The 23645-nt window shown below is 38.0% G+C and overlaps 1 protein-coding gene and 1 pseudogene across 1 annotated transcript in view; one reads left to right on the forward strand and one right to left on the reverse strand.

The window, feature by feature from the left end:
• The window catches only part of UBE2R2 (ubiquitin conjugating enzyme E2 R2), a 117236-nt gene that overhangs the window by 59234 nt on the left and 34357 nt on the right, over positions 1-23645 (reverse strand). The gene's annotated exons all lie outside the window — the stretch shown is intronic.
• LOC131491765 (large ribosomal subunit protein uL15-like) lies at positions 22478-22954 on the forward strand (annotated as a pseudogene).

A 23645-nucleotide genomic window follows, 5' to 3' on the forward strand; every position in this document is an offset into this window, starting at 1 on the left:
AGGCTCTGTGCTGATAGCTAGGACCCTGGAGCCTGTTTTGGATTCCGTGTTCCCTCTCTCTCTGCCCCTCCCAGCTCACACTCTGTTTCTCTCTCTCTCTCAAAAATAAACAAACATTAAAAAAACTTTTTAGGGGCTCCTGGGTGGCTCAGTCGGTTAAGTGGCCGACTTCGGCTCAGGTCATGATCTCGCAGTCCATGAGTTCGAGCCCTGCGTGGGGCTCTGTGCTGACAGCTCAGAGCCTGGAGCCTGTTTCAGATTCTGTGTCTCTCTCTCTCTGACCCTCCCCCGTTCATGCTCTGTCTCTGTCTCAAAAATAAATAAACGTTAAAAAAAAATTTTTTTTTTAAACTTTTTAAATAAACATTTAAAAAATAACTAGAATTTAAATATAAATTAGAGGGGCGCCTGGGTGGCTCAGTCGGTTAAGCGTCCGACTTCAGCTCAGGTCACGATCTCACAGTCCGTGAGTTCGAGCCCCGTGTCGGGCTCTGGGCCGATGGCTCAGAGCCTGGAGCCTGCTTCCGATTCTGTGTCTCCCTCTCTCTCTGCCCCTCCCCCGTTCATGCTCTGTCTCTCTCTGTCTCAAAAATAAATAAACGTTAAAAAAAATTTAAATATAAATTAGATGAAAATAGCATCTATAATATTTAGATCTCTCCATTTATTTCTGGAACTGTTAAGTGAATGTACTAGAGTATAACCTTTAACCAAGTTTACATACACACAGTCAAGTTATCTCAAGTTCACCTTTCACAAATTTTTTCATGAAGTATAGTTTTAAATTTGGCCTGTATGTGGCTATATCAAGAAATACAAGGGGAGCCTGGGTGGCTCATTCGGTTGAGCGTCCGACTTTGGCTCAGGTGATGATCTTGTGTGCGGTCTGTGAGTTTGAGCCCCCATCTGTGCTGATAGCGCAGAGCCTGGAGCCTGCTCCAGATTGTGTCTCTGTCTCTCTGCCCCTCCCTCACGCATGCTCTGACTCTCTCTCCCTGTCAAAAATAAATAAGCTTTAAAAAAAAAATTTTTTTTTTTTTAAAGAAACACAAGAGGGGCGTCTGGAGGGCTGAGTCACTTAAGCGTCGGAACTTGATTTTGGTTCAGGTCATAATCTCAAGGTTTGTGAGTTCTAGCCCTACATCAAGCTCCACACTAACAGTGTGGAACCTGCTTGGGATTCTCTCTCCCTCCCCCTCTCTCTCTGCCTCTCCCCTGCTTGCACCTTCTCTATCAAAATAAATAAACTTTAAAAAAAAAAAAAAGAAAAGAAAAGAAATACAAGAAATAAATCTGAAAAGTCATACCTAAAAATATTCATTTATTACAGAAATAGTTTCTGTAGCATTACTACAAATGCCTTCTCTGAAATGCTCAGGCTATTGCTAACTGTACCCTCAATGATATCCATGAACTCAACAGACATTTATTTTTAGTTATTCAGACACACTTAACATTTACATGAATATTCAATCATTCAACATACTATTGAAAAACAATCCTGTTCCCAGGTACCAAATATGGGAGGCAGGAAACAAAGATATTTATAACACTATTCCTAACCCTGAATGGCTATGGTCTAACTGAAAAGACAGAAACGCAAATAAATGATTACAAATTAAGGGACTTAAGATGTCTACTATGTGCTAAAAGAGCACTGTGAGAGAAATGATTAACTTTGCCTAAGATGATTAGGGAAGATTTACAGAAGGGTGATACCTGAGGTAAACTCCTTCAAACTGAAAAGGGACTTAAAGGCAGAGAGAAAATAATGTAGAAAGGTTTACAAATGAAAACAATGGCATAGACAGTAGGAATGAACACAACACTTACTTTGAGATATCCAGGAAGTATAATCAATGAGACTTAGTGACTGATTTGATTTGGGGACTGAGAAAGAGAAAAATTATGGAGGACTCTCAGATTTCTGGACTGAGGAAATAGGTGAACAACAATAAATGGCAGTGATGATAACACTTATAAAGTGCTTAAGTGGCAGGCACTGGGCTAAATGCTTTACAAGCATCACTTCATCTCATCACTCCATTGGGAAATTACAAGGTAAGAAGTATGTATAAGCCACAAATGCAGATGACCTATTAAATGAGGAACAGATTATTTTCTAGTCCACATCTTTGACTACCAAGAAGCATTTCCCCATGTTTATCATTTTGTCTTCCTGAACAATTTTATTTCCTGGACTTCTGTAACTCCACTGTCTCCTGATTTTAAGCTTTTCTGTCCATTCTTTCTCATTCTTCTTGATGTGGGAAACAAAGGCACAAGAAAAAAATTAAGTTTCCTTACAACTTACAGCCCACTGACAAGTCCTTGGGACAGGCAGGGTAACATTCCTCTAGGAATGTATGCTAAAACTTTGCTAAAGGCAAAAGGCTATCTTAGCTAAACGTTAGCCTGACCTCTAGGATCCTGTAAGTCTACTTTAACATATAAAAATTCCTTTGGAAACTTCCTTTATCTCTACCACCCAAGATATATTTTAGCAATCATCCTCCAAGCATATGGCCCATTGATACACATCTGAAGGGTCAGGGTCTCAGGACTAAGGGTTTAGTAGACAGTTAATGACCTTTTCCTAACAACAGCTAGCCCCCTCAAGGGGCTAGAAATTTTGCTTCCAAAATTCCTTAGAGACTTACGCTATCCCTAACCCCCTGCCAATTTAAAAGTATATAATCAGTCACAACCCCAGTGCAGCTCTTTCTGCCCACAGCTCTTGTCTCGGCTCTGTGCTTTAATAAAACCACCTTCTTCCACAGAAGACATCTCAAGAATTCTTTCTTGGCCCTCGGCTCCAAACCCCAACATTTCCACATCACTTCTTAGGTTGTCTCAAGATCTTTTTACCTTAATGTGCTGTCACTTTCCCCAGCTCTCTATTCTCCCCACAAAATGTGAAACATAACAAAATGAAAAAAAAAAAAAAAATAGGCAAAGAAAAAGAGGCCCTAAGATGCATAACCAAAAAGTAATAGCCAGCCCCCTCAAGGGGCTAGAAACCTTGCTTCCAAAATTCCCTAGAGACTTAAACTATTCCCTAACCCACTCCCAACTTGAAAGTAAAACAATGTTAATACATGTAAATGAAATATACATTGTCTTGGCACAGAATTTTGATAATCCCCAAAGTGCAAATGTTAAAGTAATTTTGTTATCTAATTATTTTCATATGAAAATTTTAGCCATGACAAAAAATAAATAAATAGTGCAATATATTCCAATTATTCTTGTTATCTTGTTATTAATATACAATTAAATAGATTAAGAAAAAGGTTCCCGGTCCTAAAGACAACTATACTTGGTAATAGCTCAGTTGACAGCAAATGTAGAGTGTTTACTGTTGCATTTGGAATAGTGCCTGGAGTTAGTGTGAAATGAGGACACTCCCACTGCTGAGTTTTTCTGCTATGTCATCAGCACACATCTGCTATATAGGATACGTTTCCAACATAACAGCAAAAGCAATCAAAACATGTTTTCTATTAACTTGCTGTAAGTTTTGAAAGTCTGCCAACGACCAACACAAACTTTTAAACTGTTCATTAACGGTATGTGAAGAATAAAGTGAGAAGCTATACCTAATGATGCTGTAATAGATGCCACAGGCAAGTCAAGAAATAAGTATGAGTCTTTACTGATTAAAAATCCCAATCTAAAAAATTTATTTTTTAAAATCTTTTTACATGTTTATTTATTTTTGAGAGAGAGACGCACAGTGAGAGTGGCAGAGGGGCAGAGAGAGAAGGAGACACAAAATCCGAAGCAGGCTCCAGGCTTCAAGCTGTCAGCCCAGAGCCCAACGCGGGGGCTCGAACTCAGGAAGCGTGAAATCATGACTTGAGCTGAAGTAGGACGCTTAACTAACTGAGCCACCCAGGTGCCCCCCAATCTAAAAAGTTTGAGAATTTTTATAATACTCAACGTAATTATCCTAAAATTAAGATGAAATATAAATAACAATAGGAAATCCCTGAAGTTCTTACTGAATTCTAAAAAGTAAACTTCAAGAGTGTCTGGGTGGCTCAGTCATGATCTCACAGTTTGTGGGGGAGCCCATGTCGGGCTCTGTGCTGACAGCAGAGAGCGCCTGATTCAGATCCTCTGTCCCCCGCCCAAAAATAAGTAAACAAACAAACAAACATTATAAACTTTAGACATTTGAGGAAAAGTAACTTTCAACATTAACAGAAAGTCCTCTGTATTTTTTTTTTTTAACATTTATTTATTTTTGAGACAGAGAGAGAGCATGAACGGGGGAGGGTCAGAGAGAGGCAGACACAGAATCCGAAACAGGCTCCAGGCTCCGAGCTGTCAGCACAGAGCCCGACACGGGGCTCAAACTCACGGACTGCGAGATCATGACCTGAGCCGAAGTCGGCCACTTAACCGACTGAGCCACCCAGGCGCCCCTCTCTGTATTTTTTAATACAGTAATAAAATGTTTCTTTTAGCTTGGAAAGTAAAGCTTTTTATTCCCAAAATAAATGCTACAGGAACCCATGGCACCATCAGCTGGGTTAATGTTAAATGTAATAGCAGAAAAGACATTTGGACTTTCAGTTAAAAATGTGTCAACATGTATATTTACTCCTGCTTCCTCACAAACTAAGTTTATAAAACAGGTCTTTTTATTTTTTAAAAGTCATAAACCCAGAAGGACAAATGGGAGGACACAAAATAACAAAATTTTAGAAGCTAGAAACCAGAAGGGTAAGTGGTAACTAATTTAGAAGACCAGAGAAAATTTAAACCCAGGCTTGTGGTCAGAAAGGCCAAGGAGTAGGTTTACTTTCTCCATTTAACCATGGAAAAACTCAGAAATTTGAGGCACCAAGTGCAAGTGGTGCTGAAAATAGGAGGGCTGGTCAAAAGTCTGTATAAAGAGTAGTCAGATCTCCAGAACCTCTACCCCATGCTGATCAGTGACTAGCCCACACCACTCTAATAGAAGACTAGAGGTTTATTCTCTACCATGGTTGAACTAAGTACAGCAGTGTGGAGAAATCAAACAAAACAGGGAAAATCTCACTACTGAATGGTAAGATCCTGGGTTTTTCTTTTTCTACCTGGCTCTAAGAAGGCTAGCAACCAGATCTATAAATGCAAGATAAAAAAAAGGCTTCTTCTCTGAGGTAGCTGACCACTGACCATTTGGCCGGGGGGGGGGGGGGGGGGTGTCAATTATACCTTAATACAGTGGTTTAAAAATAAAAAAGAAAACTGTAAAGATACAACAAATGGGGCTTTCCCAAATCAGCCCAGCCTGATCACCATACTGTGAACACCCAACAGGTCACAAAATATTTGCCCTTGCACACCAAGCTGAATTTTCAATCAGCCTTTTAGTACTTTGCTCTTAAATATGAGTGGACAGGATCTGTAGACATTTAAGGAAAGCCTAGAGGCAAAAAACAAAAAGGGGGGAAAAATCCTCAAAAACAATTTGAAGCAAAAGAAAATGTCAAAAAATAATGAATATTCTTAGAATGTTAAGAAATGATATAGTTAAAAAGGAAAGAAAGAAAGAAAGAAAGAAAGAAAGAAAGAAAGAAAGAAAGAAAGAAAGAATGAATGGATATGGTATCCATAACATAAGAACAGGCCAAAGGCAGGGAGGGGACATTCAAACAACAACAACAAAAGAGAGGCTTTTGAAAAATGAAAACTATGATAGCAAAGAGGAAATACACACATGCCCCATATACATATGTGTGCCTGCATGCACACATGTAGGCTAGAAGAACTGAAGATACCTCTCAGAAAAGAGAAAAACAAAGATGAAAAATAAGGAGAAAAAGAGATAAACGAGAAGACCAGTTTAGAAGGTCAACATCCACATAACTGGAGTTTAAAACAGACAAAACAAAGACAAAACAGAGGGAAGGAAATTACTCAAGAAAAATTTCTAAAACTGAAGAACACAAGTAGAGTCATCCTACAAAGCACAACACAATAGAATGAAAAAAACCTACACCAAGGTTTCATATCACTGTGAAATTTCAGAACATGGGGACAAAAGGAAATCCTGTGTTTACCCAAAGTTATATGTCAATTATATTTTAATAAAGCTGGGAAGAATAAAAAAAAAAAAAAAAAAAGACTCCATGTGGGGGGGGGGGAGGCTGAGACTTCTCAACAGTAACAGTGGAAGAAGACAATGCCTTCAAATTTCTGAAGAAAAACTATCTTAAACCTCTAATTCTAAACTCAGCAAAACTATCACTCAATTATGAAGATCAAGTAAAAGTATTTTTAGACATAGAAGGTCTCAATATTACTTATCAACGGTACCCTCCCTTGGAAACTACTGGAACAGAGTTTCATCAAAAAAAAGGAAATCAGAGAGGCACCTGGGTGGCTCAGACGGTAAAGCATCCAATGCTTGATTTTGGCTCAAGTCATGATCTCATGGTTCGTGGGTTCCAGCCCCACAATGGGCTCCATACTGACAGTGTGGAGCCTGCTTGGGATTCTCTCTATCTCTATCTCTCTCTCTCTCTCTCTCTCTCTCTGCCCCCTCCCGCTTGCTATCTCTTTCTCTCAAAATAACAAAAAATAAACTTTTCATTGATACAGAGAACTTCTTGATAGTTGCCAATCTACCAGAAGCAGGGGTGTGGGTAAGGATGGCAGGGATAGTGAACATGGTCAAAAGGAACAAATTTTCAGTAAGTTCCAGGAATGTAATGTACAACATGGGGACTACAGTTAACTATGTTATACCTTTTTCTTTATTTTTGAGAGAGAGAAAAACAGAGTATGAGCAGGGGAGGGGCAGAGAGAGAGGGGGAGACACAGAATCCGAAGCAGGCTCCAGGCTCCCAGCTGTCAGCACAGAGCCCAATGCAGGGCTTGAACCCACAAACCGCGAGATCATGATCTGAGTTGAAGTTGGACACTTAAGCGACTGAGCCACCCAGGCACCCCACTACATTATACATTTGAAAGTTACTCAGAGAATAGATCTTAAAAGTTCTCTTAAGAAAATGATTTCTGTGGGGCGCCTGGGTGGCTCAGTCGGTTAAGCGTCCAACTTCGGCTCAGGTCATGATCTCGCGGTCTGTGAGTTCGGGCCCCGCGTCAGACTCTGTGCTGACAGCTCAGAGCCTGGAGCCTGCTTCAGATTCTGTGTCTCCCTCTTCTCTCTGACCCTCCCCTGTTCATTCTCTGCCTCCCTCTCTGTCAAAAATAAATAAACATTAATGTTCATCTGTTTAAAAAAAAAAATGATTTCTGTAACTACATGAGATGATAACTTATTTGTTAATCATTTTTGCAATATATACACATATCTAATTGAGTTGCACGCCTTAAACTAATACATTACTATATGTCAATTATAGCTTAATAAATCTAGAAAAACGTTAACTAGGAAAAAATCTGCAGGAAGATGTGTGTTATCTCTACATTGAAAACTATAAAACACTGATGAAAAAAAATGAAAAAGACCTAAATAAGTAGAGAGATACAAAACATTCACTGACCAAAAGATTCAATATTATTAAGATGTCCATTGTTCCCAAAGGGATCTATAGATGGACTGGAATTCCAATTAAAATCCCAGTAGGTTTTCCTGTGGAAATTCACATGTTGATACCCAGAATTATGTGGAAATACAAAGGATGTAAAATTGCCAAAACCAATGTGAAAAAGAAGAATAAAACTGGAGATACAGGACTAGATTTCAAGACTTACCATATGCTCTAATTGTCAAGATTGTTACTGGTATAAGGCTAGACAAATAGACAAATGGAACAGAAGACAGTCTCCAGAAACAAACATATATAAGATCACCTACTTTACAACAAAGCAAAACTGCAATTCAATAGGAAAAAGGATAGTCTTTTCAATAAATAGTACTGGAGGAACTAGATATTCACACAGAAAAAGTAACCTTGATCGTTGTCTCTCACTATTTACAGATGGATCACAGACCTACATGCAAAACTAAAACTATATAAAGATTCTAGAAGAAAACATAAAATAGTATCTTCACGTTGGAAGTCCTAACCAGAACAATTAGACAAGAAAATTAAATATAAAGCATCAAGCTGGAAAAGAAGAAAATTCTGTCTGCAGACATTATGATCTTATATAAAAACCACTGAAGATTCCACACAAAACACGAACTCTTAGAATAAATGAATCCAATCAAGCCATGTTGCAGAATACCATATGAACATCCAAAAAAATCAGCTGCCAAAAAAAGGTTGCATTCCTACACAACAACGAATCCAAAAAAGGAAATTAGTAAAATAATCTCATTTGCAATAGCATCAAAAAAAAAAATAAAACACTTAGGAATAAACTTAACCAGGGACGTGAAAGACTTGTATACTGAAAACTACAAAATGTTGTTGAAAGAAATTAAAGATGATACAAGCAAATGGAAATATAACTTACATTCATGAGTTGGAAGACTTTATATTGTTAAAAATGTATACTAGTGGGAAATAAGGGTACACAACATATAATTCAGCCAAGCAGAGAGAAATATATGACAAGCATCAAGTTTATGAAAGCAAGAAAAGAAATTTAATAGCATTCTATCTATATTCTGTCTTCTACTCCTGCCTAACTAAACACCAGGGAAAGACACTACATGTTCTTAAGCAAGAGACTGACATATGAGGCAAGTATTTGATAAGAAGTAAGCAGGATAACAGAAGGAGGTAAAATTAACTCACTACATATGAAGGAAGAAAGTCTAGATTTTGACAGTGGCAATGGCAAAAGAGAAAAAGGAACAAATATCTAATTCTTGGTTCTGTTTATTGTATTAAATGACAAGTAATAAAGTTTTATTACCAAAGAGGAAAACAGATCAGCAAATGATAGTGACAGTCATTTGAAGAAGAAACAATAGACTGAAAAGATTCAAAATCGCTTTCTTCACTAATCCATATCTCACTGTCAAATAATATTAAAGTTTAACATAAATATTTGCCATTGTTTTAAGAATAAAAAGCTTCTCAGACACAGAATAGATCCTCACTAAAACTGCAGAGAACTAAGTCAGATCTTTTCTTGCATTAACTAATTGCTGAAGAATAGCTTGTTAAAACTTCACATGGTGTCAACTCATATTGTGTTTTACCACACCACCCAAAAAAAGAAAAAAAAGTATGTGTCAGACATGCCAAACAAGTCAAAAATGGAAATTTGATGTTATACAACCATGAATCTGTGAAAACTCTGATTTCAAACACACATGAATTCGAGAATGAACAAATGTAACATATAAAAGACTCATTTAGAAAAGGTACTGGCAGCAATGTTTTTGCTTAACCAAAGAGTGGTAGGTCATAGTGCTATGGAATATCGTGCCATGCCACCAGAAGATGTTGCATCCACACACTCTCAAAAAGGTACTTGCCATTCACTACCTGATTAATGACAGAAAATGTTAAGGGAGGGAGGGAGGGGAGGGAGGAAGGGAAAGAAAAGAAAAAGGAAAAAAAGAAAAAAAAGAAAAAAAAGAAAGAAAGAAAGAAAGAAAGAAAGAAAGACAGACAGACAGACAGACAGACAGACAGAAAGAAAGAAAGAAAGAAAGAAAGAAAGAAAGAGAAAGAAAGTCCAAACTTACACCAAAAGCTAAGATGTCACTAGAAAACGAAGCTTATGCACCAATATTTGGCCTGTCAGGAAAGTGTTATGCCCAATCAAGAGAATTTCCTTCTACAAAATTACTTGGAAAATGTATATTCCTAAAATATAATTATATTAAAATAAAATAGCCTGGATACCCACAAAAATTATATGCCAGATACTAAGCTTACGTTAAATAACTAAAGTGTATTTTACGTAAAGTTAGAGTCCAAAATCATTCTGGAAAATAAAATAAAGAAACTTAAATAAGGTCTCAAGTCTTCTATGCCAAACAAAAATGTATGTAAAATTTTATCTTTGGTTATTCAGGGGGAAAAAAATCCTAGCTCTAGTAAGTTTTCCAAAATAAAGATGTAAAAGGAAAACCAGTATCCCAAGAGTCCATCCTAGTCTTAAGATTTTAGGAGTCCATTTTAGTAATCTACATAAATCATTTTTGTAGCACTTTGAAAATATAACCTTCCATGTTAAAATAGCGATATTCTCAAGTGTCTTAAACTATCAGGCAGGGCAGGGATTGTAAACTAAACTTGGGCAGTGAGCCTAAAAAAATTTAAATATAAACTGTCCTTCCTAGCTCAGCTTAGTTTTCGTAAGTATCCAAATATGTCAGCATAGGACAGATATTAATCTACCAAGAGATAAAATATACAAAGAAAAACTACAGTAGCAATTACAAATAATGATGATATCATTAACATTTTCAAACCAAGAATTTATAAAGGCTAATGGTTTTCAAAGTATTTGCAATACTGGTCCCAAATACAGGAAACATAACCCATAATGCATTTTTTTAAATGTTTTTATTTATTTTTGAGACAGAGAGAAACAGAGCATGAGCAGGGGAGGGGCAGAGAGACAGGGAGACACAGAATCTGAAGCAGGCTCCAGGCTCTGAGCTGTCAGCACAGAGCCTGACGCGGGGCTCGAACTCACAGACTGTGAGATCATGACCTGAGCTGAAGTTGGACACCTAACCAACTGAGCCACCCAGGTGCCCCCCATAATGCATTTTTAAAAGATATTAAACTCTTCTGTGAACTGAAATGTAAACAGACTATATTTATGACCTACAGATACTCATACTTGGGAGATCCCCATAAAAAGGCCCCAATTTGTCACCTAAGCTTGTTGAGACCCACTAATCAACGAGGTGCACTTATACACAATTTCCCACCTGCAGCTTCTTAGCAACTCCCTCTTAAAAATTAACCAAGGGCTTAAAAAAAAGCAGAGATTTGAGGAAAACCTCCAAAGTGAATGATAAAATTAGAAGTAAAGAAAAAGGAAAAAGCAATCAGGAAAATAAAGACAAAGGCAAAGAACATAAAACGCCATAATATTTTCAGATAATTTTTATTGTAAAAATTATAAAAGGAAATAATAAGGACAGTAAATTATAAAAGGAAAAACTTGGAGAAAAAGAAAGCCTTCCAATTAATAATAAGATAACCACAGTTAGAAAAGCATATTGAATTATTTATGGGTAAAATGGAAATGGTATCTAAATAGGTTTTAAGAAACTGGACAGAAAAAACAACATTGGCAAAATGTTAATCACTAAACTGGGTGATAGGTACATCAGAGTTCATTTTAAGATTCTCTCCACTTTTATCTTTACATTTTCCATAAATTTTTTTTTTTAAAAAATGGAAGGTGTCTGGGTGGCTCAGTCAGTTAAATGTCCAACTCTCGATTTCAGCTCAGGTCATGGTCTCACAATTCACGGGATCGAGCCCCACCTTGGGCTCCACACTGACAGCACAGAGCCTGCTTGGGATTCTTTCTCTACCTCTCTCTCTCTGCCTTTCCCCTGTTCATGCACACATGCTCTCTCTCCCTCAAATAATCTTAAAAAAAGAAGAAGAAATAAAATATACTGCTTAGGAGAAAATAAAAATATGAATAATACTTAAAGTACATAAAGTAAAATACATGTATACTGAATAACACACATTTTGTAGGAACAAGTACAAATTAAAAAGTACACACCAGAATGGTTGCCTAGGGCAGGAGTGAAATGGAAGTGGGGTATAAAGATAGAAGCAAGTAACACAAGTGGTAGTTAGCATAAACCAATGACAAAAATGGGCTATAAACTGTGGATTATGATTAACTTAACCTTTTGCACCTAAGATACAAAAAGAAAATGTTAGTGGGTAGATGAAGGAATCAGAAGAAATCGGAAAATAATCCAGAAATGGTGATAATACGTAATAGAATTAAAATAGAAAAATTAGGGGCTTCTGGCTGGCTCAGAAGGGCATACGACTCTTGATCTAGGAGTGGTGAGATCAAGCCCCATGATGGGTGTAGAGATTACTTAAATAAATAAAAACTTTTAAAAAATAGAATAATTAAAGACAAGACTTGCTTTGGAAGAATCCTTTCATATACCCAGAACAAGTCCTGGTAGTAAGACTTAAACACGGGTTGAAAATTTCTTTGAAGGGCTAGAAAACGGTTCCTACATAAATCATCTACTTAATATGGTTTCCCTTATTCCTGTGACAGCTGAGCCTTCCACCTTTCTCTCTGTTATTAATATTTTCTGTGATTAATACTTGGGGCACATGGGTGGCTCAGTCGGTTAAGTGTCTGACTCTGGATTCTGGCTCAGGTCATGATCTCACGGTTCCTGGGTTCGAGCCCCACATCAGGCTCTGTACTGGTAATGTGGACCCTGTTTGTGATTCTCTCTCCTTCTCCCCTCTCTGCCCTTCCCCTGATCTCTCTCTCAAAATAAATAAATAAACTTAAAAAAATACTTTATTAATACTTCATACATGTTAATTTGGAGAATATGAGAAAATATAGATTTTCAAAGCAGAGAAAATAAAAATCACCAATAGTACAGTAAATATATCCACCCGCTCACCCCTATACTGACAGAGGCAAGGGTAAGGCCAGGAAGAGAAAAGTAGGCCACCTGTCTTAGAAAGCAAAGAGATAGAGAATAGGTCTTCTCATACCCAGTACTCACTTGGCCCAAATTCACCAGATTGTGTCAAAGAAGCTGGCATCAACTAACCACACCTAAAATTGCTACCAATGCATGAAGTCCTAAGCAGCCAGATTCGTCGCATTTATATTATACTGAAGTGGACAAATGCCACCAGGTGGCACAAAACTGCAGCCAGGACCAGGTCAGAATTGGATCAAGCAGCTGGATACCTATAACTTCAGGCCAGCCAGAAATAACACTAAGCTTATATTTTATGCGATTAAATTTTTTGAACTCCACCCTATCTCATTATGGTAGAGTTTGACTCACCACCAACCAGATAATCATCCTAAACATTCTGAAATATGACCTTCCAGATTTAGATCACATTTTAACACTTTAATATACCATTATATTAAAATAAAATCAAACTACATCATTTATACCAATGTAATATATATGCATATAGTTTTATATCTGAATGCATACCATCATTAGCCATTGAATAAAATAATAAACTATGAATCCATACATACATAAATAAATTGAAAGCTGAGTAGGAACTGAATGTTTATATAGCTTCAAAATAGTTTCCCACAAAATACTTATCCACTACAAAGGAGAAGAGTAACTTTATAGAAACCTGACATATCTTCTAAGTGACCAAAATGAACATCCTCAGTAATGAGACAAATCACAATCATATGCCACCTGAAATAAACATGAGGAAACATTACTAACTCAAATTGAGGGATATTCTACAAAATAGGTGTCCTATAACCATCAAACCCATCAAGGGCATTAAAGTCTAGAAAAGCACAAGAAATTACTAGAGTCTGAGATAGATTATAGGGACACAACTAAAAGCAAAAGCAACACATGATTCTGAATTCTTCTACTACAAAGAACAGTATTAAGAAAATTGGCAAAATTGAATGGGGCTTGAGGATTAGATGGTACTAATGCCTCAACATTAATTTCTTAATTGTTAATAGTTATATTGAGATTATACAGAATAATATTGTTTGTAGAAAATAAAATATTTAGAGAAATGGTGGGAAATTAGACACTGAGAATTTACTATCAAATGGTTCAGGAAGAAAGTTCTTGGAGCTTTTCTCCAAGTTTGTCATTGTTAAAAAAATTTTTTAAGTGATTCTTATGAGTGCCTATCAAAGAATATTCATAAATACATTAGAATGGTTGCCTAAGAGGGGGGTGCCTGGGTGGCTCAGTCAGTTAAGCATCCAACTCTTTAGCTCAGGTCTTGATCTTACAGTCGTGAGTCCAAGCCGCATGTTGGGCCCAGTGCTGGCTCCATGCTGGGCCTGAAGCCTGCTTAAAAAAAAAAAAAGAAAAAGAAAAAGAATGGTTGCCTAAGGAAAAAGAGGGAAGGAGAAGTGGGAATGGGAATAAAAAGAAATGGCTGCATACAAACCTACCTACCAACTACCACCAAACAAACAAGAAAAGGTCTGGTATGGGCAAAATAATGATAAAGAGCCATGAACTGACGAGTATGATTATTAACACTAGGAACAACAACAAAAAACTGGTTTAAATAAATACTGGCTGGGGCGCCTGGGTGGCGCAGTCGGTTGGGCGTCCGACTTCAGCCAGGTCACGATCTCGCGGTCCGTGAGTTCGAGCCCCGCGTCGGGCTCTGGGCTGATGGCTCAGAGCCTGGAGCCTGTTTCCGATTCTGTGTCTCCCTCTCTCTCTGCCCCTCCCCGTTCATGCTCTGTCTCTCTCTGTCCCAAAAATAAATAAATGTTGAAAAAAAAAAATTTTTAAAAAATAAATAAATAAATAAATACTGGCAATATGTGACTGAGTCTGGGGGTAGAATTCACCTCAGGCATGGCTTTACGCTGAAAGTAAACATGGAGGCAACCAAAGACTCACTTACTCTTCACTTCTAAAACAGCTGAAAGAGACTGCTTTTGGGAGTAGGGATGGATACATATAAAACTATATATATTTTAATTATTTTTGTAAATGAAAATTAAATTTAATTAAAAGGAAAAAAGCAAGTGTCAAATCAGTAATATGACGGCAGTAAGAAATCTGGATTAGCAGGATTTGGAGGGACAGGGAAATTTTAAGAGGTTAAGAGTAAGCCAGAAGTCAGGAATCCAGATCAGCAGGTCAGTGCCATCATCAGACACCAGGACTGAGAAGAAATTTGTTATTGCAAAGGGCATCTAAACCGTCATGAGTTCTGTAGCTCATGACGCCAGCTGCAATCAGAGCTGGTCTGGTATTATGAGATGAAGAGTAAATATAAGTGACTGAGAAATGAAGTAACTAATGCCACCCTCGTTACCAGTTTCTGATGTAACTGTCCTTGCAGCTATTGCCACTTTTCGACACCCACAGAATCAATGCATCCCTAACTCCCAGGAACAACCTCTGGGCTCCAACCTCTTTCCCCCAGCCCAAATGCCAGCATGTGCTCCAACTCTAATTCTGAAGTTCTTGTTCTAAAAGTATATTTCGTTTCTTCTTGCAATGGCCAATGTCTTTCTGAAGGCTATACTGTTCCAAATTCCAGCAACAGGGTCTATCTGATCCCCTCATGAGACAACATCCTGACAAACTGTCTTGTCTGAACATCCAACTATCCTGCTTTGGGAGGCTTGGGCAAAATACAATTAAGACAGACAGACTTAATAAGCTACAAAATCAGGAATACAGACTAATCTGCATAACCTTGGACTACTAAACGCCCTGTGAGCCTTAGTTTCCCCACATATATAGAACTGTCCAGTAATATACCGCATGGGATTGCTATAAGAAATAGTGCAGTAGCAGCTCTCAGTGAGTGCTTACTATGTGCCAGGCACTGTTCTAAATTCTTTACATATTAATTCACTTAATTCTTTTTTTTTAATGTTTGTTTATTTTTGAGAGGTGGAGAGGGGCAGAGAGAGGAGGGAACACAGGATCCAAAGCAGGTTCTGTGTGGACAGCAGTGACCCTGATACGGGGTTCAAACTCACAAATGGTGACATCATGACTGAGCCGAAGTAGTACACTCAACTGACTGAGCCACCCAAGAGCCCCTATTAATTCATTTAATTCTTAAAACAACCCTGTGAGGCAGGTATTGTCATCAAACTCCTTATTACAAAGAGGAAAATGAATAAAAAGAGTTTTAGAAACCTGCACAAGGTCATACAGCTAGTAATTAACGGAAGTCTGGATATTACATATATGTATATTCCCCTTAGCACAGGGCATGGCACATGTTAACCTCTTCATAAACAGTAGCTATAGGTGCCTGGGTGGCTCAGTTGGCTAAGCATAAACAGTAACTGTCATTATCTTTGTTAATTCTCTGTTGAATTATACAATTTTCTCAGATTAAGACTCCTTAGCCTGGGAGGCGCCTGGGGGGCTCAGTTGGTTAAGTGTCTGACTCTTGATTTCGGCTCAGATCATGGTCTGCACCAATAGCATGAAGCCTGCTTGGGATTCTCTCTCCCCCCACACCCCTCTGCCCCTCTCCTACTCATGCTCTCTCTCAAAATAAATAAATAAACTTAAAAAAAAGAAAAAAATCCTATTTGAAATAGCAACAATAAAAAACAATTACTTAGCAATAAAATTGAATGTACAAGATTAATATGTAAAGAAAAAGGGTGAGGATACTCTTTAAAGACAAGGAAAGTACATAGTAAGTAAAAAAAGGGGTGCTGCAAGTTAAGCATGATACCGTGAAAACGGTATCTAGACACAGACATTACACCCTTCACAAAAATTAACTAAAAATAGACCATAGACATAATGCAAAACACAAAACCATAAACTAGAACATAACACAGGAGAAAAATCCAGATATCCTTGGATTTGGCAATAAATTTTTAGATATAATGCCAAAGGCCCAAAAGAAAGAACTGATAAGTTGGACTTAATTAAAATTAAAAAGAGTTCTGTGTAAGATGCTGACAAGAGAATGAGAAGACAAGCCATACACTGGGAGAAAATACTGGTGTAAGACACATGTAATAGGGCTGCCTGGCTGGCTCAGTTAGTGGAACATGTGACTTTTGATCTTGGGGCTGTGACTTCAAGCCCCACGTTGGGCATAGAAAATACATTAAAAAAAAAAAAGGCACATAGGATAAAAGACTACTACAAAATATACAAAGAACTCTTAAAGCTCAACAATAAGAAAATAACATGATTTAAAAACAGGTAAAAGATCTGAACAGAACTCTAAGGACACACAGATAGCAAATAAACATATGAAGATTTCTCAACATTACACATCATTACAATTACAAATTAAAACAATGAAATTCCACTAACACCTATTAGAATGGTTAAGATCCAAAATACTGACAAAATCAAATGCTGACGAGGATGTGGAACAACTAGAACTCTTATTCATTGCTGGTGGGAATGTAAAATGATATAGCCACTGTGTTGGGCAGACTCTTACAATTAAACATACTCATACAATCTAGCAATCATGTTCTTTGGTATTTAAAACCCAAATCAGTTAAGGGGCCCCTGGGTGGCTCAGTCAGTTGGGCGTCCAACTTCAGCTCGGGTCCTATCTCATGGTGCTTGAGTTCGAGGAGCCCCACATTGGGCTCTGTGCTGGCAGCTTGGAGCCTGGAGCCTGCTTGGAGTTCTGTGTCTCCCTCTCTCTCTGCCCCTCCACTGCTTGTACTCTATCTGTCTCTCTCTCAAAAATCAATAAAAAACAAACAAAAAACCCAAATCAGTTGAAAACTTATGTCCACACAAAAACCTGTACATAAATATTAACAGCAGCCTTATTAATAACTGCCAAAATTTGAAGCAACCAAGATGTGCTTAGTTGGGTAAATGGAAGCAAACTATGGTATATCCAGACAATGTATTATTACTGAATGCTAAAAAGAAATGAGCTATCAAGCCACTAAAAGTCATGGAGGATCTAAAATGTCTATTACTAAATAAGAGCCAATGTGAAAGGCTAAACACCAAATGATTCTAACTATATGGCATTCTGAAAAAGACAAAACAATAGAGATAGAAAAAAATCAGTGGTTGGGGGTGGGAGGGATGAACAGAAAACCACAAAGGATTTCCAGGACAGTGAAAATACTCTGTATTAAGGATCACACATGTCATTACACATTTGTGAATGCGCAATGCCAAGAGTGAGCCTGAATGTGAAATGGGACTGTAGATGATTGTGAGGTGTCAATGTAGGTCCACCAACTATAACAAATGTACCACTATGGGAGAAGGTGGGAGAAACTGATAACGGGGAAGGCTATGCAACTCATGGGGTCAGTTGTATATGGGAAATCTCTGTACCTTTCTCCCAATTTTGCTGTGAACCTTAAACTGTTCTAAAAAAAAAAAAAAAATAGTCTTAAAAAAAAAAATACAGGGACACCTGGGTGGCTCAGTCAGTTAAGCATCTGACTCTTGAGTTCGGCGAAGGTCATGATCTTACGGTTCATGAGATGGAGCTCTGTGTAGCATGGAGCTCGCTTGGGATTCTCTATCCCTCTCTCTTCACTCCTTCTCCACTGGCTGGCACACACACATGCTCTCTCTCTCTCTCTCTCTCTCAAAATAAATAAAATTTAAAAAAAATACAATTTACAAAAGAAAAAAAAGCAAATAAGAGGTCTGAAAGATATATAAAAGAAGCTCTGAATAAATGAAAGGTCATAGAAAGATTTTAATATTGTTAAGATGTCAACTCTTTCCAAATTAACTGTTAGATGTAATGCAATGACTAAAAACAACAAACAAAAGGTACTAAACGAATTTTGGGGAGACCCAGCCAATTTGATCCAAAGGTTCCTACAAAAAATAAGGAAGAACAGCCATGAAATTTCTCAGGAAAAACAAAAATAATGAGTGGAAAATAACATTAATAGACATTAAAAATGTATTCTAAGCCAAAATAAGTCAAAGTAGGTAGAGATTAATGAACAAACAGAAACAGACCCAAGTAAATGGGAATTTGGATTATGATAAAGGTTGCATTACAACCAGTAGAAAAGAATAGATTATTCAGACTAACTTTTTGCTGTAAGTGCCCTTTTATACCTTATGAGTTTTGTACCATGTTATCTTTTTTTAGTATTATAGATTGAAGTCATAGCTCCTATTTTTGCTCATCCTCAGACCCACTAAAAGTTAAAATATAGGATTTTTTTTTTTTTAAAGCATACACCCACAAGGACAAAGACAATGCCCAAAGAGACAAAGCAATTAAATTTTGGACAGTAGAAAACAGATGGAAAAGAAACAAATTATTCCAACTGGCCAGAGAAAGCTGTCTTAAACTGGCAGTGGAAAAACAGAGAACCAACATTATACATACAACGACCTCCCCTCCCCCAAATCTTGAAAACTGGAAGCATCAAGTAGCTCTGGAAGTGGGAATAGGAGAGAGCTAAGAGAAGGAAGGCTGCCTGAAGGTTTCTTTATAAAGCAGTCAGCTTCTCAAATCCCCTCCCTGACTTATGCAGCTGGATGCTCTTGCCAGAAGACAGACGCTTTATTCTCTGGAGAAGGTCAAAGTCTTTGAGTTGGGTAACATCAGGCTCAGTGTAGGGCTATAACTCCATGCTGCAATCAGGCAGTGGGCAGTAAGTAAAAGATAATATGCTATAACCTGACAACCCTAGTCATCTTCCTCAGGTGGTTCACAGATAGTTGGTAGTTAGTCTCTTACTCTCCAGACAGAAAACCGTTAAAGGCCTCCACTGAGGAAACTCACAGGCCCAAAAGAAAGGCCTAAAGATAGTGACATTAAGAGGTTCCATTAGAAAAAGGCTAGCCAGATCATATGTTAAAAGTTGCCTGCCATCCATGCACTCAGAACTTGGCCAGCTTTTTGGTCACTCAGATATTAAATAGGAGACAATTCTCCTTCCAAGTAAGATACAGTAGGTCACAGACCAATGTTCTCACTGCAATGGTGCAAAGTGGCAGGGAGTGAGGGCAGTTTGCAAAAATCACATTTTTGGAAAGAATATGGAAAATGACAAAAGTAACAAGACCTATTTGAACTAAAATTTCAGAAAGAGGAAAGTCTGTCTTTTATAAGTCAGAAACAGATAGCCACTTTATTCATTTTCTTTTTCAGTGGTAGAGGGCATTTTGCCAATTGAGCAGGGGGAGGGGAGTGCTGAAAAAGGAGACTGGACATTGGTAGGGGGACTCTAAGAGAAAGAGAAATCAGTTTTTGGTGGTCACACAGGGTTGGAATGAAGGACAAGTGCTTAAAACACATGGACAATTTTCACCTGGCTCTAGGGCATAGACACAAAAACACAATCTCCCTTCAGATTTTATAGCTGCATGGTGTCAGAGGTTTTATAAAAAGCTAACTCAGAACTTCTGAAGGACAGAATTCCATCTCCTGTAGTCATCCAAAGCTGAGAAGACATAAATTCACCTCTCTGAAAGAAAAGTCCAGAGGAGCATACCAGAAACACTAGGGCAACTAGAGATGAACTAAGTCTTACTAAACTGTAACCCAAGCCCCAGTCTAAATTAATCCTTGCCTGGTTTGAAAGGAACAGCCTGACAACCTATCTTCCTAACAGAGGGAAAGGGGAAAGCACCTTTGGATAAAGATTACCTCTGCCTCTCTATGGTTCTTTTATATGCATTCTCCAACATATAATAAAAAACTGACATATAGAGAGGCAGAATAATGACTGATAATCAAGAGAGGAAAAAGGTATAGAAACAAATCCACAGATGACCCAAGTATTCGAGTTAGTAGCCAAGGTCTTTAAAATGCCAAAGATTAGTATGTTAAAAGAAAATAGAGAAAAAGATGTGAATTAATTTTTAAAATAAACTTCACCAAATAACTTGAATCTAGTTTAAAAAGTCTAAACCTGAAATAGAGTATCTAGAACTGGGGACTCACTGGGTAGATTTAACTGCAGATTTGGAACAGCATCAAACAGGATTAGTGAACTCAAATTCAGGTCAATAAAATGTTCACAGTGAAGCACAGAACAGGAAGAAAAAAAAAAAAAAAGGACAGAACAGAGTGTAGGAGATAGGTAGGACCTAATTACAAAAGGTCTAATCTATAAATGGAGATGAGAGAGACAGAACAAGGTAAAAGCAATATACAAAGACATAATGGCTAAGAATTTTCCAAAACTGATGAACTACACACAAATTTAAGAAGCTCAGTGAACTGGGGTACCTGGGTAGCTCAGCCGATTTAGCGCCAGACTCTTTAAATGTTTATTTTTGAGAGAGAGAGAGAGAGAGAGAGAGAGAAAGAGAGAGAGTGAGCGAGCACAAGTGGGGAGGTGCAGAGAGAGAGAGAGGGCGACAGAGGATGTGAAGTGGAATCCACACTGACAGCAGAGAGCCTAATGCAGGGCTTGAACTTGCAAACCATGAGATCATGATCTGAGCCACCCAGGAGCCCCTTGATTTGGGCTCAGGTCATGATCTTATGGTTCGTGGGTTCAAGCCCTGCATTGGGCTCCGTGCTGACGGTGCAGAGCTTGCTTGGGATTCTCTCTCTCTCTCTGTCCCTCCCCCACTCATGCACGTGCACTTGTGCTCTCTCTCTCAAAATAAACTTGAAAAAAAAAAAGCTCAGTGAACCAAAAGCAGGATAAATGCCAAGAAAACCACATCTAAGCACACCATAAAATGTTGAAAACAAAGAGAGAATCTTAAAAGTAGCCAGAAGAAAAAAAGACATTATCTTAAAGTGGCAATAATAGTACTGATAGCTGACTTGTCAAAAGGAATTCAGGAAGCCAATACATATACAATGGAATATTATTCAGCCACAAAAAAAAATCCTGCTGTTTGGGAGAAGATGGATGAACACTGAGGGCATTATGCTAAGTAAAGTTAAGTCAGACAGAGAAATACAAATACTGTATTATCTCACTTAGTTGTGGAATCTAAAAAAGCCAAAGTCACAGAAACAGAGAGTTGATTGATTGGTGGTTGCCAGGGCTTTGGGATGGGGGCGAGAGTGGGGGTGGGGATGGGGATGTTGGTCAAAGGGTACAAACTTCCAGTTGTAAGATGAGTAAGTTCTAGGGATCAAATGTATAGCATGGGGGCTATAGTTAACAACAATGTACTTGAAAGCTGCTAAGAGAGTGGATCATAAACATTCTCACCACCATAACAACAAAAACCTGGTAATTATGAGAGATAAAGGATATGTTAACTAACCACGTTGTGGTAATCATTTTGCAATATAATTGCACTGCACACTGTAAACTTTTACGTAACTTAAAGTTATATATCCATTTTATCTCAATAAAGCTAGGGGAAAAAAGAAATTAAGGAAGCCAGAAAACAAGAAAATGATGATTTTGGAATACTGAAAGCTTCTTCTCTGGCCCACCCCCACCCTCCCACCAAAAAAGCTACAATTCTACACCCAGAAAAAAAAAAAAAAAAAAAAAAAAAACTTCAAAAAATAAAGATGTTTTCAGGCAAACGAAAGCGGAGATAATTGTTGCCAGCAAATTTGCACTACATAATTTATTGAAAGCAAGTTCGTCATGCTGAAGGAAAACATCTAAGATAAAAGTACCACTGCAGGGGCACCTGGATGGATCAGTCAGTTGAGCATCCAACTCTTGATTTTGGCTCAGGTCATGATCTCATGGTTCATGGGATCAAACCTGGTGTCAGGCTCTGCGCTGACAACATGGAGCCTGCTTGGGATTTTCTCTCTCCCTTTCTCTCTGACCCTGCCCCATTCGCACTTTCTCTCTTTCAAAATAAGTAAGTAAACAAAAAAACAAAAAAAGTACCCTGCAAGAACTGATGAAAAACAGTTGAAAGGGAAATATGTGGTTAAATACAAAGAATATTTGCGATGCCTAAAAACACATAAAATTCAAATTTCACTCTATTTTCTGGGCCACCGATATGCCATTCAGACTGAGGAAGACCCAGAAACTTCGGAGCCACGTGAGCCAGGGCCACGTGAGCCACGGCCACCGCTGCATCGGCAAGCACCGGAAGCACCCAGGAGGCCGGGGTAATGCTGGTGGCATGCATCACCACAGGATCAACTTTGACAAATATCATCCAGGTTACTTTGAAAAAGTTGGTTGAGACATTACCACTTCAAAAGGAACCAGAGCTTCTGCCCAACTGTCAACCTTGATAAACTGTGGACCTTGGTTAGTGAGCAGAAACAGGTAAATGCTGCCAAAAATAAGACTGGAGCTGCTCCTATCATTGATGTGGTGCAATCGGGCTACTACAAAGTTTTGGGAAAGGGAAAGCTCCCCAAACAGCCTGTCATTGTGAAGGCCAAATTCTTCAGTAGAAGAGCTGGGGAGAAGATTAAGAGTGTGTGTGGGGGGGGGGGGGGGGGGGGCCTGTGTCCTGGTAGCCTGAAGCCTGAAGCCACATGGAGAGAGGTTCATTAAATACTAACAAGTACTTTTCAAATAAAAAAAAAAAAATCCAAATTTCAATATCCATAAAATAAAGTTTTATGGGAACACCATCACACTCATTTTTTTATGATTGGCTTGGCTGTTCTAATGCTGCAATGCAGAGTTGAGTAGCTGCAATAGAGACTATGTGGTACCCTCTCACACTGCTGCATCACGGTGCACTATAAATTGCAGTGATGTAGTTGTATCTGACAGCATGGAGTGTCACACATACTGCTGTACATGACATTTTAATTTTACTTATGAGTGCATAACCCATCATGTCAAAACAAGAAAGTGCACTTTAAATGTCACACATCAAGGCACAGTGGAGTATGTTTTGTCATCAAATTAGATGGCAAAGCATTGTCTTTATTATGTAATGACACTATAACTATGCTAAAAGAATACAACATATAGAGACATTACCAGATTGTACTCATCATAAGAGTTCCCAACTCACAGGAAAGCATTAGAAAATCAGAAAATTTTAAATTATCTCATATTAATTTCTTCATAAAATGAAAAAATGAAACTGCAACCACACTATGTGTGTGAGTAGCTCATTTGTCAGCCTAGCAAGGAAAGCCATTTACTAATGGTGAGTTAATTAAATAATGTTTGATTACAGCAGTCAAGGAAATGTGTCT

Source organism: Neofelis nebulosa, chromosome 12, assembly GCF_028018385.1.
Source record: "Neofelis nebulosa isolate mNeoNeb1 chromosome 12, mNeoNeb1.pri, whole genome shotgun sequence".
Classification (NCBI taxonomy): Eukaryota; Metazoa; Chordata; class Mammalia; order Carnivora; family Felidae; genus Neofelis; species Neofelis nebulosa.